Raw genomic sequence first — 18,540 nt, forward strand, 5'->3', positions numbered from 1 at the left:
TACCACATTTATTTCTATTTTGCTGGAAATAAAAGCACACGCAAATAATTCTTACGAAATTAAATAACGCATATCTTCTATACAATTTTCACGCTATTAATAATATTATACTGGAAATAAAAGCACACGAAAATACCTCTCTCGTAATTAAAAATCATACAAGTTCTACAAGAATGACCAGATTATTAAATACACATTTTGCTACAAATAGAAACACATGCACATAGTTGTCCCAATATTAAATATGGCATTATTATTGTATTCGTCATATTAGGCTGGAAATAAAACACACGGAAGCAAATCATCCTACATTAAATACCGGTACCGAATGAGTTCAATAAGAGTTACCACATGAATATTAATATTTTGTTGTAAATAAAAGCACACGCAAAATATCTTCGGAAATTGAAAATGGCATAATTACTGTACCATTTATCACACTATTCAACTTATTAAGTTGGAAATAAAACACACTTCGTATTAGGATGGAAATAAATCACACGCAAATAAATGTTCCGAAATTGAATACCGGTATTGCATAAATTCCATAAGAATTCCCATATTAATAATCATATTATGCTGGAAATAAAAGCTAACGCAAATAATTCTTCTGAAATTAAATTTCGCATAAATTCTATCCAATTTTCACGTTATTAATAATATTATGCTGGAAATAAAAACACACGGAAAAAAATCTTTCGCAATTAAAATTGATACTAGTTCTACAAGAATGAGCATATTATTAATCATATATTTTGCTAGAAATAGAAGCTCATACAAATAGTACTCCCAATATTACATATAGATTAATTACGGTATTCGTCGTATTATGTTGCTAATAATACACACGCAAGTAAGTCTTCCGAAATTAAATACCGGTATGGAATAATTTCAATAATAATTACCGCATTAATAGTCATATATTGCTCTAAATAATATAGACAACAAAAATAATTCTTCGAAATTAAATATTGCATGATTACTATACAAATTACAACATTATTCGTTGTATTATATTGGAAATGAAACACAACCAAGCATATATTACGAAATTAAATACTGGTATCGCATAAGTTCAATAAGAATTGCCACATAAATATTCATATTATGCTGGAATAAAAGCACTCGCAAATAATTCTTCCGAAATTAAATATGGCTCAATTACTGTAAGAATTATCACATTATTCCTCGTATTATGGTGGGAATGAAACACACGCAAGCAAATCTTCCGAAATTAAACACCGGTATTGGATATGTTTCATAAGAATTACCACATTAATTATCATATTTTGATGAAAATAGAATTACACGCAAATAAATCTTCTGAAATAAATATGGCATGACTACTGTGAGAATTATCACATTATTCGTCACACAATGTTGGAAATAAAACGCACGCAAGTAAGTCTTCCGAAATTAAATATCGGTATTGCATAAATTCAATAACAATTATCACATTAATGACCATATTATGCTAGAAATAAAAGATCACGTAAATAAATTTTCCGAAATTAAAGTTGCCATTATTTCTGTAAGAATTACTTCATTATACGTCGTTTTATATTGGAAATGAAGCACACTCAAGCAAGTCTTGCGAAAATAAATACTGGTGTGGCATAATATCAATAAGAATTACCGAATTAAGAATCATATTTTGCTTGAAAGAAATGCACATGCAAATAATTCTTTCGATATTAAAAATCATATATGTTCTGCAAGGATAAGCAGATTATTAATCAGATATTACTACAACTAGAATCTTATGCTAATAGTATTCTCAATATTATTCGTCGTATTATATTGGAAATGAAACACAAGCAAGCATATCTTACGAAATTAAATACTGGTATCGCATAAGTTCAATAAGAATTGCCACATAAATATTCATATTATGCTGGAATAAAAGCAGTCGCAAATAATTCTTCCGAAATTAAATATGGCTTAATTACTGTAAGAGTTATCACATTATTCGACGTATTATGTTGGAAATCAAACACACGCAAGCAATTTTCCGAAATTAAATACCGGTATGGCATAAGTTCAATAAGAATTATCACATTAATTATCATATTATGGTGAAAATAAAAGCAAAAGGAAATAATTTTTCCAAAATTATATATGGTATAATTACTGAAAGAATTGTGATATTATTCGTCGTATTATGTTAGAAATAAAACACACGCAACTAAGACTTCCGAAATTAAATACCGCGATGGCAAAAGTACAATAAGTATTACCGCATTAATAATCATATTATGCTCGAAATAAAAGCACACGAAAATAATTATTCCGAAATTAAATATTGCACAATTGCTGTAAGAATTACAGCTAATTCGTCATATTATGTTGGAAGTAAAACGCACGGAAGCAAATCATCCGAAATTAAAAACCGGTATCGAATAACTTCAATAAGAATTACCACATGAAAATTCATATTATGCTGTAAATAAAGGCACACGCAAAAATTCATCTGAAATTAAAAATGTCATATTAACTGTGCTAATTATCATATTATTCGACGTATTAAACTGGAAATAAAACACAGGAAAGTTCGAAATTCACTACTTGTAGAACATAAGTTGAATAAGAATTACCACATTAATAATCATATTATGCTGGAAATAAGAGGTAACGCAAATCATTCTTCCGAAAATAAATATGACATAATTACTGTAAGAATAATCACATCATTATTATCGTATTTTGTTGAAATAAAACACACGAAACTTAGTCTTAAGGAACAAAATTCCGGGATGGCATATGTTCAATAAGAATTAAAACATTAATAATTAAATTATGCTGGTTATAAAAGCACACACAAATAATTTTTCAGATATCAAAAATAGCATAATTACTGTAAGACTTATCACATTATACTTCCTATTAAGATGCAAATAAATCACACGCAAATAAGTGTTCCGAAATTGTATACCGGTATGGCATAATTTCCATACCAATTACCACATTAATAATCATATTATGCAGGAAATAAAACTTAAAGCAAATAATTGTACCGAAATTAAATATGGCATAAATTCTATACAATTTTCACATTATTAATAATATTATGCTGGAAATAAATGCACACGCAAATAACACTTTCGAAATCAAAAATCATACAAGTTCAACATTAATGAACAGAATATTAATCATATATTTTGCTCATGCAAACAATTCTCCCAATATTAAAAATGGTGTATTTACTGTATTCGTCATATTATGTTGGTAATAAAACACACGCAAGTATGTCTTCCGAAATTAAATATCGGTATTCCGTAATTTCAATAAGAATTAACACGTTAATTATCATATTATGCTGAAAATAGAAGCACACGCAAATAAATCTTCCGAAAATATGTATGGCATAATTACTGTAAGAATTGTCGCATTATTCGTTGCATAATGTTGGAAATAAAACACAGGCAAGTAAGTCTTCTGAAATTAAATATCGGTATGGCTAAAATTCAATAGCAATTGTCACATTAATAAACAAACTATGCTAGAAATAAAAGCACACGTAAATAATTTTTCCGAAATTAGATATGCCACAATTACTGTAAGAATTATAACTTATTCGTCATATTATGTTGGAAGTAAAACACACGGAAGCAAATCATCCGAAATTAAATACTGGTATCAAATACGTTCAATAAGAGTTACCATTGAATATTCTTATTATGCTGTAAATGAAAGCACACGCAAAAAATCATAGGAAATTAAAAGTAGCATAATTACTGTACTAATTATCTTACTTTTCGACATATTAAGTTGGAAATAAAACAAACGCAAGTTCGAAAATCAATACGGGTAGGGCATAAGTTGAATAAGAATTGCCACATTAATAATCAATACTCTGCTGGCAATAAAAGGCAACGTTAATAATTCCTCCGAAATTCAATATGCCATAAATACTGTAAGAATTACATCATTATTCGTCGTATTATATTGGAAACAGAACACTCGCAAGCAAGTCTTGCGAAAATAATTACTGGTGTGGCATAAAATCAATAAGAATTACCGAATTAATAATCATATTTTGCTTGAAATAAATGTACACTCAAATAATTCTTTCGAAATTGAATTTCACATAATTACTGTAAGAGTTATCACATTATTGGACATATTACGTCGGAAATAGACGCTAAAGTTAGTCTTCCGAAGTTAAATACTGCTGTGGCATAATATCAATAAGAATTAAAAAATTAATAATCACATTATTCTGAAATAAATGCACGCACAAATAATTCTTTCGAAATTGAATTTCACATAACTACTGAAAGAGTTATCACATTATTGGACGTATTATGTTGGAAATAAAACACAGGCAAATTAGTCTTCCGAATTAATTTCCGGTGTCGCATAAGTTCAATATCAATTACCACATTAATAGCCATATTATGCTGCACATAAATGCACACGCAAAATATCTTATGGAAATTAAATATGTCGTAATTACTGTAAGAATTATCACATTGTTCGTCGTATTATGTTAGAAATAAAACACACGCTATTAAGTGTTCCGAAATTAAACACCTGTATCGCACAAGAACAACAAGAATGACAACCTTAATAATCATATTATGCTAGAAATAAAAGCACAATCAAATAATTTTTGCCGGAATTAAATACGTCATTATTTCTGTAAATAATTCCACATTATTCATCATATTATGCTGAAAAACAGCACACGTAAATAATGGTTCAGAAATTAAAATATCGCATCTGTTCTATAAAAATTTCTACAATTTTAATCACACAATGCTGAAAATAAAACTAAACGCAGTTAACTCTTCCGAAATTGAAAGTCGCAGATGTATTATAAGAATTACTACTGTGCTGGAAGTAAAGGCACACGCAAATAATTCTTCCGAAATTAATTATCGCCGTAAACCAATAAGAACTAACACATTTTTTCATATTATATTGGAAATAAATTCACACGCAAATAATTCTTTCGTAATTGAATTTAATATGATTACTATAAGAATTATCACAACTTTGAACGTAGGCCTATTACGTCGGAAATAGACACGCAATTTAGTCTTCCGAAGTTAAATATTGCTGTGGCATAATATCAATAAGAATTACCAAATTAATAATCATATTATGCTGGAAATAAATGCACACACAAATAATTTTTTCGAAATTGTATTTCACATAATTACTGAAAGAAATATCACATTATTGGACGTATTATGTTAGAAATAAAACGCACGCACTAAGTCTTTCGCAATAAAATACCGCTAAGGCATAAGTTCAATGAGGATTACCGCATTAATAATCATAATATGTTAGAAATAAAAGCACACGACAATAATTTTTCTGAAATTAAGTATGTCGTAATTACTGTAAGAATTATCACATTGTTCTTGGTGTTAAGTTAGAAATAAAATACACGCTATTAAGTGTTCCGAAATTAAATAGCCTACCCGTATCGCACAAGTACAACAAGAATTACCACCTTAGTAATCATATTATGCCTGAAATAAAAGCACACTCAAATAATTTTTTCCGGAATTAAATACGTCATTTTTTCTGTAAATAATTCCACATTATTCATCATATTATGCTTAAAAAAGCACACGTAAATAATAGTTCCGAAATAAAAATATCGCATGTGTTCCATAAGAATTTCAACAATTTTAATCACACAATGCTGAAAATAAAACTAAAAGCGGGCAACTCTTCCGAAATTGAAAGTCGCAGATGTTCTATAGGAATTACCACTGTGCGTTAAGTAAAGACACACGCAAATAATTGTTCCGAAATTTATTATCGCAAAAATTCTATAAAAATAACCAGGTTATTAAAAATAATTTGCTTGAAATAAAGGCGGAAACAAATCATTTTTCCGAAATTAAATGTCATGTAAATTCTGTAATATTTGTAACGTTATTAATCATACTATGCTAGTCATATATCCATACGCGAATAATTCTTTCGAAATTAATTAACTCTTTAGTTACATACATACTAATTCATTATTAATTATATAATGCCTGAAATAAAAGTAAACGCAAATAATTTTTCCGAAATTAATTATCGCCTTACTCCAATAAGAAATACCACATTTTAATTATAGTTTGCTGGAAATAAAAGCACACGCAAATAATTCTTTCGAAATTAATTATTGCATAACTTCTATATAATTTTCACGTTATTAATAATATTATGGTGGAAATAAAAGAACACGAAATAACTGTTTCGAAATTAAAATTCATACAACTTGTACAAGAATGACCAGATTATTAATCATACATATTGCTAGAAATAGATACACATGCAAATAGTTCTCCCAATATTAAATATGGCATTATTACTGTTTTCGTCGTATTATGTTGGAAATAAAAATACACGCAAGCAAGTCTTCCGAAATTAAATACCGGTTTGGCATAAGTTCAATAAGAATTACCACAATTATTATCATATTATGGTGAAAATAACAGCACAAGCTTGTAATTTTTTCGTAATTAAATATGCAACAATTACTGTAGAAATTATCATATTATTCGTCGTATTGTGATGGAAATAAAACACACGCAACCGAGTCTTCCCTGATTAAATACCTCTATGGCATAAGTTCAATAGTGATTACCGCATTAATAATCATATTATGCTCGAAATAAAAGCACACGAAAATAATTTTTCCGAAATTAAAAATTGCAAAATTGTTGTAGGATTTACAACTTATTCGTCATATTTTGTTGGAAATAAAACACACGGAAGGAAATCATCCGAAATTAAATAACGGTATCGAATAAGTTCAATAAGAGTTACCGCATGAATATTCATATTATGCTGCAAATAAAAGCACACGCAAAAATCATCGGAAATTAAAAATGGCATAATTACTGTACTAAATATAACACTATTCAACATATTAAGTTGGAAATAAATCACACGCAAGTTCGAAATTTAATACGGGTAGGGCATAACTTGGATAACAATTACCACATTAATAATCATATTATGCTGGATAAAAAAGGCAACGCAAGTAATTGATCCGAATTTAAATATGACATAATTAATGTAAGAATTATAAACTTTTTATTTATCCAATTTTGTTGGAAATAAAACACACTAAAGTTAGTCTTCCGATTTTAAATACCGGTATGGCATATGTTCAATAATAATTATCACATTAGTAATTACATTATTCTGGTTATAAAAGCACATCCAAATAAATATTCAGGAATGAAATATAGCATTATTACTGTAAGAATAATCACATTATTCTTCGTGTTAAGATGGAAATAAATCACACGCAAATAAGTGTTAGGAAATTGAATACCGATATGGTATAAATTCCATAACAATTACCACATTGATAATCATATTATGCTGGAAATAAAAGCTAACGCAAGTAAGTCTGCAGACATTAAATGCACGTATTGCATACGTCGAATAAGAATTACTACACTAATTATCATATTATGCTGAAAATAAAAGCACACGCAAATAAATCTTCCCAAATTAAATATGGCTTGATTACTGTAAGAATTATCACATTATTCGTCGCATTATGTTGGAAATAAAACACACGCAAGTAAGTCTTCCGAAATTAAATACCGGTATGGAATATGTTGAATAAGAATTACCGCATTAACAGTCATATAAGGCTCTAAATAAAAGACCATGAAAATAATTCCTCCGACATTAAATATTGCATAATTACTATAAGAATTACAACATTATTTGTCGCATGAAGTTGGAAAAGAGACACTCGCAAGCAAATCTTCCGAAATTAAATACTGGTATCGCATAAGATCAATAAGAATTGCCACATTAATATACATATTCTGCTGGAAATAAATGCACACGCAAATAATTCTTTCGAAATTAAATATGGCTTCATTACTGTAAGAATTGTCACAATATATTCCTCGTATTATGTTGGAAATAGGACACACGCAAGTAAATCTTCCGAAATTAAACACCGGTATGGCATAAGTTCAATAAGAATTACCATATTAATTATCATATTATGGTGAAAATAACAGCACAAGCAAATAATTTTTCCGAAATTAAATATGGCATAATTACTGTAAGAATTATCATATTATTCGTAGTATGATGTTGGAAATAATCACACACAGCCAAGTCTTCCGAAATTAAATACTGGTATAGCATAAGTTCAATAAGGATTACCGCGTTAATAATCATATTATGCTCGAAATAAAAGCAGACGAAAATAATTTTTCCGAAGTTAAATATTGCATAATTTTTGTAAGATTTACAACTTATTCGTCATATTATGCTGGAAATAAAACAGACGGAAGAAAATCATCCCAAATTAAATACCTGTATCGAATAAGTTCAATAAGAGTTACCACATGAATATCCATATTATGTTGTAAATAAAAGCACACGCAAAACATGGTCGGAAATTGAAAATGGCATAATTACTGTACTAATTATCACACTATTCGACTTATTAAATTGGAAATAAAACACACGCTGGTTCGAAATTCAATACGATTAGTGCATAAGTTGAATAAGAATTACAAGATTAATAATCATATTTTGCTTGAAATAAAATGCAACGCAAATCATTTTTCCGAAATTAAATATGACATAATTAAAGTAAAAATTATCACATCATTGTTTATCATATTATGTTGAAAATAGAACACTCTAAAGTTAGTCTTCCGAAACTAAATACCGATACGGCATATGTTCAATAAGACTTATCACATTAGTAATTTAATTATGCTGGTTATAAAAGCACACCCAAATAATTTTTCAGTCATTAAATATAGCATAATTACTGTAAGAATTATCACATTATACTTCGCATTAGGATGGAAATAAATCACACACAAATAAGTGTTCCGAAATGGTATACCGGTACTGCATAAATTCCATAACAATTACAACATTAATAATCATATTTTGCTGGAAATAAAAGCTAACGCAAATAATTCTTCAGAAATTAAATATAGCATATTTTCTATACAATTTTCACGTTATTAATAATTAATAATATTATGCTAGAAATATAAGCACACGGAAATAACTCTTTCGAAATTAAATATCATACTAGTTCTACAAGAAAGAGCAGATTATTAATTATATATTATATAGAAATAGAAGCTCATGCAAATAGTTCTCCCAATATTTCATATGGATTAATTGCGGTATCCTTCGTATTATGTTGTCAATAAAACACACGCAAGTAACTCTTCCGAAATTAAATAACGGCATGGAATAAGTTCAATAATAATTACCGCATTAAGAATCATATAATCCTCTAAATAATATAGACAACGAAAATAATTCTTCCGAAATTAAATATTGCATATTTACTATAAGAATTATAACATTATTCGTCGTATTATGTTGGAAATGAAACGCACGCAAACATATCTTTCGAAATTAAATACTGGTATAGCATAAGTTTAAAAAATATTGCCACATAAATATTCATATTATGCTGGAATAAAAGCACTCGCAAATAATTCTTTCGAAATTAGATATGGCTTAATTACTGTAAGAATTATCACAATATTCTTCGTATTATTTTGGAAAACAAACACACGCAAGCAAGTCTTCCGAAATTAAATACCGGTATGACATAATTTCAATAAGAATTACCACATTAATTATCATATTATGGTGAAAATAAATGAACAAGCAAATAATTTTTCGAAATTAAATATGGCATAATTACTGTAACAATTATCATATTACTCGTAGTATTATTTTGGAAATTATCACACACAACTAAGTCTTCAAAAATTAAATACCGCTATGGCATAACTTCAATAAGGATTACCGCATTAATAATCATATTATGCTCGAAATAAAAGCACACGAAAATAATTTTTCCGAATTTAAATATTGCATAATATTTGTAAGATTTACAACATATTCGTCTTATTATGCTGGAAATAAACACACGGAAGCAAATCATCCGAAATTAAATACCGGTATCGATTAAGTTCAATAAGAGTTACCACTTGCATATTCATATTATGTTGTAAATAAAGGCACACGCAAAAAACCATCGGAAATTAAAAATGGCATTATTACTGTACTAATTATCCCACTATTCGATTTATTAAGTTGGAAATAAAACACTCGCAAGTTCGAAATTCAATACGGGTAGGGCATAAGTTGAATAAGAATTGCCACATTAATAATCATATTGTGGTGGAAATGAAAGGCAACGCAAATAATTCCTCCGAAATTAAATATGACATAATTAAAGTAAGAATTGTCACATTGTTATTTGTCGTATTTTGTTGGAATATAACACGCTAAATTTAGTCTTCCGAAACTAAATACCGGTATTGCTTATGTTCAATAAGAATTGTCACATTAGTAATTAAATTATCCTGGTTATAAAAGCACACCCAAACAATTCTTCGGTAAATAAATTTAGCATAAGTACTGTAAGAATTATCACATTATTCCTCGTATTAAGATGGAAATAAATCACACGCAAAGTAAGTGTTCCGAAATTGAATACCGGTATGACATAATTTCCATAACAATTAGCACATTAATAATCATATTTTGCTAGAAATAAAAGGACACGCAAATAATTCTTCCGATATTATATATGGCTTAATTACAGTAAGAATTATCACATTATTCGTCGTATTATGTTGGAAATGAGACACACACAAGTAAGTCTTTCGAAATTAAATACCAGTATGGCATAAGTTCAATGAGAATTACCACATTAATTATCATATTATGGTGAAAATAACACCAAAAGCAAATAATTTTTTCCAATATTAAATATGGCATAAATAATGTAAGAATTATCATATTATTCCTAGTATTATGTTGGAAATAATCATACACATAACTAAGTCTGCCCAAATTAAATACCGCTGTGTCATAAGTTCAATAAGGATTACCGCATTAATAATCACATTATGCTCGAAATAAAAGCACACGAATATAATTCTTCCGAAACTATATATTGCATACGATGAAAGAGTAATGGAACGGAGAAAAATTCTCTCCGGCGCCGGGACTTGAACCCGGGTTTTCAGCTCTACGTGCTGATGCTTTATCCACTAAGCCACACAGGATACAACCCCCGCGCCGAACAGAATTGTCTCTGATTGAGAGAATTTTTCTCCGTTCCATTACTCTTTCAGCGTATGATGACGCAGAATATCTGCATGGAAATATCATATGTACTTCGGTACATTGAAATAATATATTGATATTATTGATATTATTTATTAATAGTTCAAAAGTACATAAACTTAATCTTAAAACGGATACATTCACAAATAATGATAATACACAATATTTATACAATTTAATAACAAATTTTCTATCATATAATTATTCAACTTATGTGGTTTAACTTACACTTACTTCTGGTTTTAGTGCAAGTTTTCACCCTATCGCATTTATTTTTTACACATTCAAAACTTGTTTACATGCTAAGATAGAAATTCTCTTTTTTTTCTATAATAAACAAGTGTATATAAATCGTCCTTGCTGCTATATTCATCTAATTATCTTTTACCACAGTCATATTTATATTTAAATTTCAGTTCCTCGTTTACACAATACTTAACTATTTCATGTAATAAATATCGCATAGAGGTTAGCAGATGCAGACAATATGTGAACAAGCAGAATAGCTGAATCAGTACATTCTATGTGAATATGTAGGGCAGTGTCTAACCTCGTGCTTATGCTTGTCAGCAAAATCCTCGACGTAACCTTATTACAGCTGTCAGCTTACTTGTTTAAACACATTATTTGTCAAACTAATTACATGATAACATAAATTCCACTTTAATCAATTCAATCGCATGCACTCATTTACATTCATTGCTATTATGTTTCTAATACATTTATAACTTAGTACCATCCTGTCAAATTAAAGAATAATATTTACCAATTTATAACGTCTTAATCTTTTTATCACTTTTATCATCTATAATAATTTACACCGTTATTACTTAATAAATTCATAAAAGTATTATTTTCAATTTTATTTATTAAAACTTCGACACTAATAAATCTTACTTATTTTTTTTTAAATATGTCTACCATTCTTACTTAATTAATTATTAATTTTTCTAATAGCAGGAAAGTTTATTCGTTGTTGCTGCCTATCTCTTAGCGAGTAAATTCTTTCATTAACTATATCCTTATTCGAATTAGATTGTTCATATCTATTTTTATTAAAGTTCCTATGTGTCATTTTACCTCTGAGCAAATGTTCGTCACCTGCATCGACCTCATCGTTTGATCCAGCAACGCTTCTCCTTACAGTAGACGTTTCACTTCCTCTCAAGCACCACGAACTTCCACCAGACTGTGTCACCAGATCTTCACTTGCGCTGACCTCATTAGTTGCTCCAAAACCGCTCCTTCTTGCTATACATCCACTCGAGCTCCTCGGTCTACCCTCCCTGGTAGCCTGTGGTACACTTCCCCTAACAGCATCCTCTCTAGCTCCTGTAACTTCTTCCAAACTAGGTTTTCCTTCTCCACTCTTGTTTCGTCTGTCGGGATTTCTGTTAACATCATTCTCAGTTTTATCTAAGTAGCTTATTAACTCCTTTGCTCCTGTAAGCCCATCCATTCTCCAATTTGTTATTTCAGATTGCTGAAGCCTATCAGTAGCATTACTTATCTGCTCGGTTCTCTCTACGCTTCTAGATTTTCTACTTCGTGACCCACTTCTTCTTCTGTTTGCGTTATGTGGAGAGGATGATCTATTTCTATCTGTCGCCATTTTCGTATTTCTATTATTTTAGCAGCTGCTCAATACATCCTCAATATTTTTATCTTTGAGGAATTCTAGGTCGACTATATTCCCATTTATCTTTATTTTATCATTCACTAAGCTTGCCACGAACTTCCACCAGACTGTGTCACCAGATCTTCACTTGCGCTGACCTCATTAGTTGCTCCAAAACCGCTCCTTCTTGCTATACATCCACTCGAGCTCCTCGGTCTACCCTCCCTGGTAGCCTGTGGTACACTTCCCCTAACAGCATCCTCTCTAGCTCCTGTAACTTCTTCCAAACTAGGTTTTCCTTCTCCACTCTTGTTTCGTCTGTCGGGATTTCTGTTAACATCATTCTCAGTTTTATCTAAGTAGCTTATTAACTCCTTTGCTCCTGTAAGCCCATCCATTCTCCAATTTGTTATTTCAGATTGCTGAAGCCTATCAGTAGCATTACTTATCTGCTCGGTTCTCTCTACGCTTCTAGATTTTCTACTTCGTGACCCACTTCTTCTTCTGTTTGCGTTATGTGGAGAGGATGATCTATTTCTATCTGTCGCCATTTTCGTATTTCTATTATTTTAGCAGCTGCTCAATACATCCTCAATATTTTTATCTTTGAGGAATTCTAGGTCGACTATATTCCCATTTATCTTTATTTTATCATTCACTAAGCTTGCTTTAAAACCTTTAAAGCGGGCTTCTTTTAATAACGGTACTAATTTCTTTCGTTTCTCTCTTATTTCTTTCGAGAAGTCATTCTCGATGTAAATCTTAGATCCTTTAAGTTGATTCGTGTTAGCCATAATGTGTTCTTTGATGAAATAACTGTTTAATTTCACGACAATTGGTCTATTCTTTCCTCTCCCAACTCTATAAGCATTATTTATTGCGCTTACCTCCAAGTTAAGTCTGAAAAATTTAGTTAATAAGTCTAACACAACGAAACAAGTGTCACTTCCTTTTTCATAATTTTCCTCTTCCACACCATAGAAAACAATGTTATTTCTTCTGCTTTCAATTTCCCATCTTTTCACTATTGCTTTTAACACCACCTGCTCTTGAATGACCTCTTTTAACTTATTTTCCACTTCATTATATCTATTAACTAGTGTATCTAAGTCATTTGAAACTTTATTTAGTAGAACACTTGCTTTCTGTCTGTTTTCTCTCGTTTCTTTCATATAGTTTATCCATTCTCTTTGAAACACTTCATCACTGTTATCTCTTCCTTCCCTAGAGCCAGGCCCAGGGTTTAACTCCACATTTCCAATAATTAAGAGGATTGATAAAACAGCCGCGGTCAGAAATATATTGAAACTATCTATCACTACAGCATTTTCACATTTGTATGCCTGTGGTAATGCCCTGCATTATAGCCTCCGATCCGCGCTCTGTAGGAAACTAGATCGTCACCCATAACTTCTTCCACACGCTAACCTACTTATAGACACTGTTTACCACACGACCGCTCTCTACGACTGCACTTTGTGAACTGATATATATGCATACTTAGTATAATAATATATATTGCATACTTAGTATAATAATTACAACATTATTCGTCGTATTATGTTGGAAATGAATCACACGCAAGCAAATCTTTCGAAATTAAATACTGGTATCGCATAAGTTCAATAAAACTTGCCACATTATGGTGTAAATAAAAGCACACGCAAAAAATCATCGGAAATTAAAAATGGCATGATTACTGTACTCTTTATCCCACTATTCGACTTATTAAGTTTAAAATAAAACACACGCAAGTTCGAAATTCAATACGTGTAGGGCATAATTTGAATAAGAATTGGCACATTTATAATCATATTATGCTGGAAATAAAAGGCAACGCAAATAATTCCTCCGAAATTAAATATGACATAATTAATGTAAGAATTATCATATTATTATTTACCGTATTTTGTTGGAAATAAAACACACTAAAGTTAGTCTTCCGAATCTAAATACTGGTATGGCATATGTTCCATAAGAATTATGACATTAGTAATTAAATTATGCTGGTTATAAAAGCACACCCAAATAATTTTTCATATATTAAAAATAGCATAATTACAGTAAGTCTTATCACATTATACTTCGTATTAAGATTTAAATAAATCACACGCAAATAAATGTTCCGAAATTGAATTCCGGTATGGCATAATTTCCATAACAATTACCACATTAATAATCATAATATGCTAGAAATAAAAGATAACGCACACAATTGTTCCGAAATTGAATATGGCATAACTTCTATACAATTTTCACGTTATTAATAATATTATGCTGGAAATAAAAGCTCACGCAAATAACTCTCTCGAAATTAAAAATCATACAAGTTCTACGAGAATGAGCAGATTATTATTCACATATTTTCGTCATGCAGACAGTTCTCCCAATATTAAATATGGCATATTTACTGTATTCGTCGTGTTATGTTGGTAATAAAACACACGCAAGCAAGTCTTCCGAAATTAAATACCGGTTTGGCATGAGGTCAATGAGAATTACCACATTAATTATCATATTATGGTGAAAATAAAAGCATAAGCAAATAATTTTTCCGAAATTAAATATGGTATAATTACTGTAGGAATTTTCATATTATTCGTCGTATTATGTTGGAAATAAAACACATGCAACTAAGTCTTCCGAAATTAAATACCGCTATGGCATAAGATCAATAAGGTTTACCGCATTAATAATCATATTATGGTCGAAATAAAAGCACAAGGAAATAATTTTTCCGAAATTAATTATTGCACAATTGCTGTAAGAATTACAGCTTATACGTCATATTATGTTGGAAGTAAAACACACGGAAGCAAATCATCCGAAATTAAATACCGGTATCGAATAAATTCAATAAGAATTACCACATGAAATTTCATATTATGCTGTAAATAAAAGCGCACGCAAAAATTGATCGTAAATGAAGAGTGACATAATTAATGTACTAATTATCATCCTATTACACGTATTAATTTAAAAATAAACATAGGCAAGTTCGAAATTCACTACTTGTAGAGCATAAATTGAATAAGTATTACAACATTAATAATCATATTATGCTGGAAATAAATGGGAACGCAAATCATTCTTCCGAAATTAAATATGACATAATTACTGTAAGAATTATCACATTATTTATCGTTTTTTGTTGGAAATAAAACACAGGAGACTTAGTTTTCCGGAACTAAATACCGGTATGGCATATGTTGAATAATAATTATGCTGGTTATATAAGCACACACAAATAATTCTTCAGAAATTAAATATGGCATAATTACTGTAAGACTTATCACATTATTCTTTGTGTTATGTTGGTAATAAAAGACGCGCAAGTAAGTCTTCCGAAATTATATACCGGTATGGAATAAGTTCAATAAGAATTACCGCATTAATAGTAATCATATAATGCTCTAAATAAAAGAACACGAAAATCATTTTTCCGAAATTAAATATTGCATAATTACTATAAGAAATGCAACATTATTCGTCGCATTATATTGGACATAAAAGACTCGTAGCAAGACTTGCGAAAATAAATACTGGTGTGGCATAATATCAATAATAATTACCGAATTAATCAGCATATTTGGCTAGAAATAAATGCACACAAAAATAATTCTTTCGAAATTGAATTTCACATAATTACTGAAAGAAATATCACATTATTGGATTTATTATGTGGGAAATAAAACACACGCAACTAAGTCTTCCGAAATAAAATACCGCTATGGCATAAGTTCAATAAGGATTACCGCATTAATAATCATATTATGCTGGAAATAAAAGCACACGAAAATAATTTTTCCGAATTTAAATAGGTCACAATAGCTGTAAGAATTAGAACTTAATGGTCATATCGCTCATTTGCGATAAGAGTGACACAACTTAAAAAGTTTTAATTTTACAGGAGAAGCATTTTAAAATTTTCGTATTCTTAAAAATCAAATTGTAGGCACATGCTTTTTCCAAACGGAATGCAATTTTGCACATGAATTATATATCTAGTGTTGAAGCGTATAGTACCGTAATTATTATTTAATTCCAATAATTTCAGGAATTATTTTAAGTTGTGTCGTTCTTTCTTTTTAATAAATATATGTCTGTTTTTAGTTATGACAGTGAAAATATTTACAATAATTGTACAATTATTGCAATTGTACAATAACTGCACAATTATTATGTTTGTATAAAAGTAATTTTTGATAATGTAATGCAATGGAATAATTTATTGACATGTCATTACACAATAATATTATATGGAAGCTCTGTGACATTCATTAATAAATTTAAATTTAGCAAAGATGTTGTTGTATTGATAAACGAATGTAATAACTATTTATAAAAATTATACATTATAATTAGCCGTATAATTGAAAGACTATGAATTATGTTAGAAAAAATAATATAATAGCAACAATCTAGATTGAGGAAGCATTATACAAAATCTGAAATTCTTTACACAAAATTATTTTAGAAATAAATTGCCCAGTAAACATAAACTACAACACAACACTTTCAATACAGTTCAGAACACCTCTCTACACTTTCAGAGATTCAAAGAATTCTTTATAGAAGCTTGGAATGTGATTCGGTTTAATCTGATCTAGTGAATCTGCCTTTTTCCTCTCACTTATACCTATTTTTTCATTATAAACTTGTGGCAATTCTGGAGTGTCGGTTTTGGTTTTACTTCTTAAAGAACATTTTTTTTAGTTGCACTTCTTGAAATTCTTCGTCGAAAAGAATGTTTTGTAGAAAAATGACAATGGATGACTTTGATGCACTGTCAAAACCTTTACTTCGTTGATGTTCCTTGTGTTGCTGAAGTAATTTGCGTTCTTATAATTTGTTCCTAGATTATTGATATTGAAAAAGACCTTATGGGATATTTCCTTGGTTTTGTAGGTCCGTCCTGTTTTCTTTGCAGCTTTAACAATAGAGACGAAATGATGTGGACACGAATTTTACTTCGTTCTCGATCATTGAAAGGGCACTATCATCTTCGTCCTGAGTGTGTCCAGTTATCAAGAATTTATGGATAATGGATTTCAGATTTGGGAATTTGGATACAGTGAACATGTACAGTTGAATCATGAACCTTAGAACAGAAGTCCTCAGCAATGATCAATGATCAATGACCAGTATAGAAAATTATGTCTATGTCTTCAGCCGACATTTTTTATTTTTCTTCCAAGAAGTTAAGTACACTATTTCATTGACACCTCTTTCTGCTTCTCCCACATGCCAAATGAAAGATGTGACATCAGTTCTTTTCAAGTCAAAAACGTTAAATTAAAAACATATCACCATCATTTACACTAGCCTGCTTACTTTCTGCAAATAACAGGGCAGATCATTATTCATGTTACATATTTTAAACTTATTTCATTTACAGGGACACTGTTATTTCTTTTAAATTTTTAATCAAGGCATTAATACTATTCATCTTCATAAAATTTGCGGTATATTATTGAACAAACCTTCGAGTTGTGTTTGAGTAATCGGCTGCCAGACATCATTTTCTAAAAATGTTTGTTCTGACAGCTTTAGAATTAGATAGGAGTGTAATTGACTCATTTCCGTGCAAAAAATTACGAACCCTATTAAAAAATAAAGGTAAAACATTAGTATACTTTTCAAATAGACGGACATAACATTAAATAACTAATAAAATAAAATAGTTTTAATACTGTCACAATATTAAATGCAAGCTTATTGATGATAAGGGAAGTTAAATAAGTATTTGTTACTTATCTAAAATAATGACACAATGCAGAATAGTTCCTTGCCGCTGAAAAAAAAATTCAATGAAA

This window comes from Periplaneta americana, chromosome 6 (genome assembly GCF_040183065.1).
Source record: "Periplaneta americana isolate PAMFEO1 chromosome 6, P.americana_PAMFEO1_priV1, whole genome shotgun sequence".
NCBI lineage: Eukaryota > Metazoa > Arthropoda > Insecta > Blattodea > Blattidae > Periplaneta > Periplaneta americana.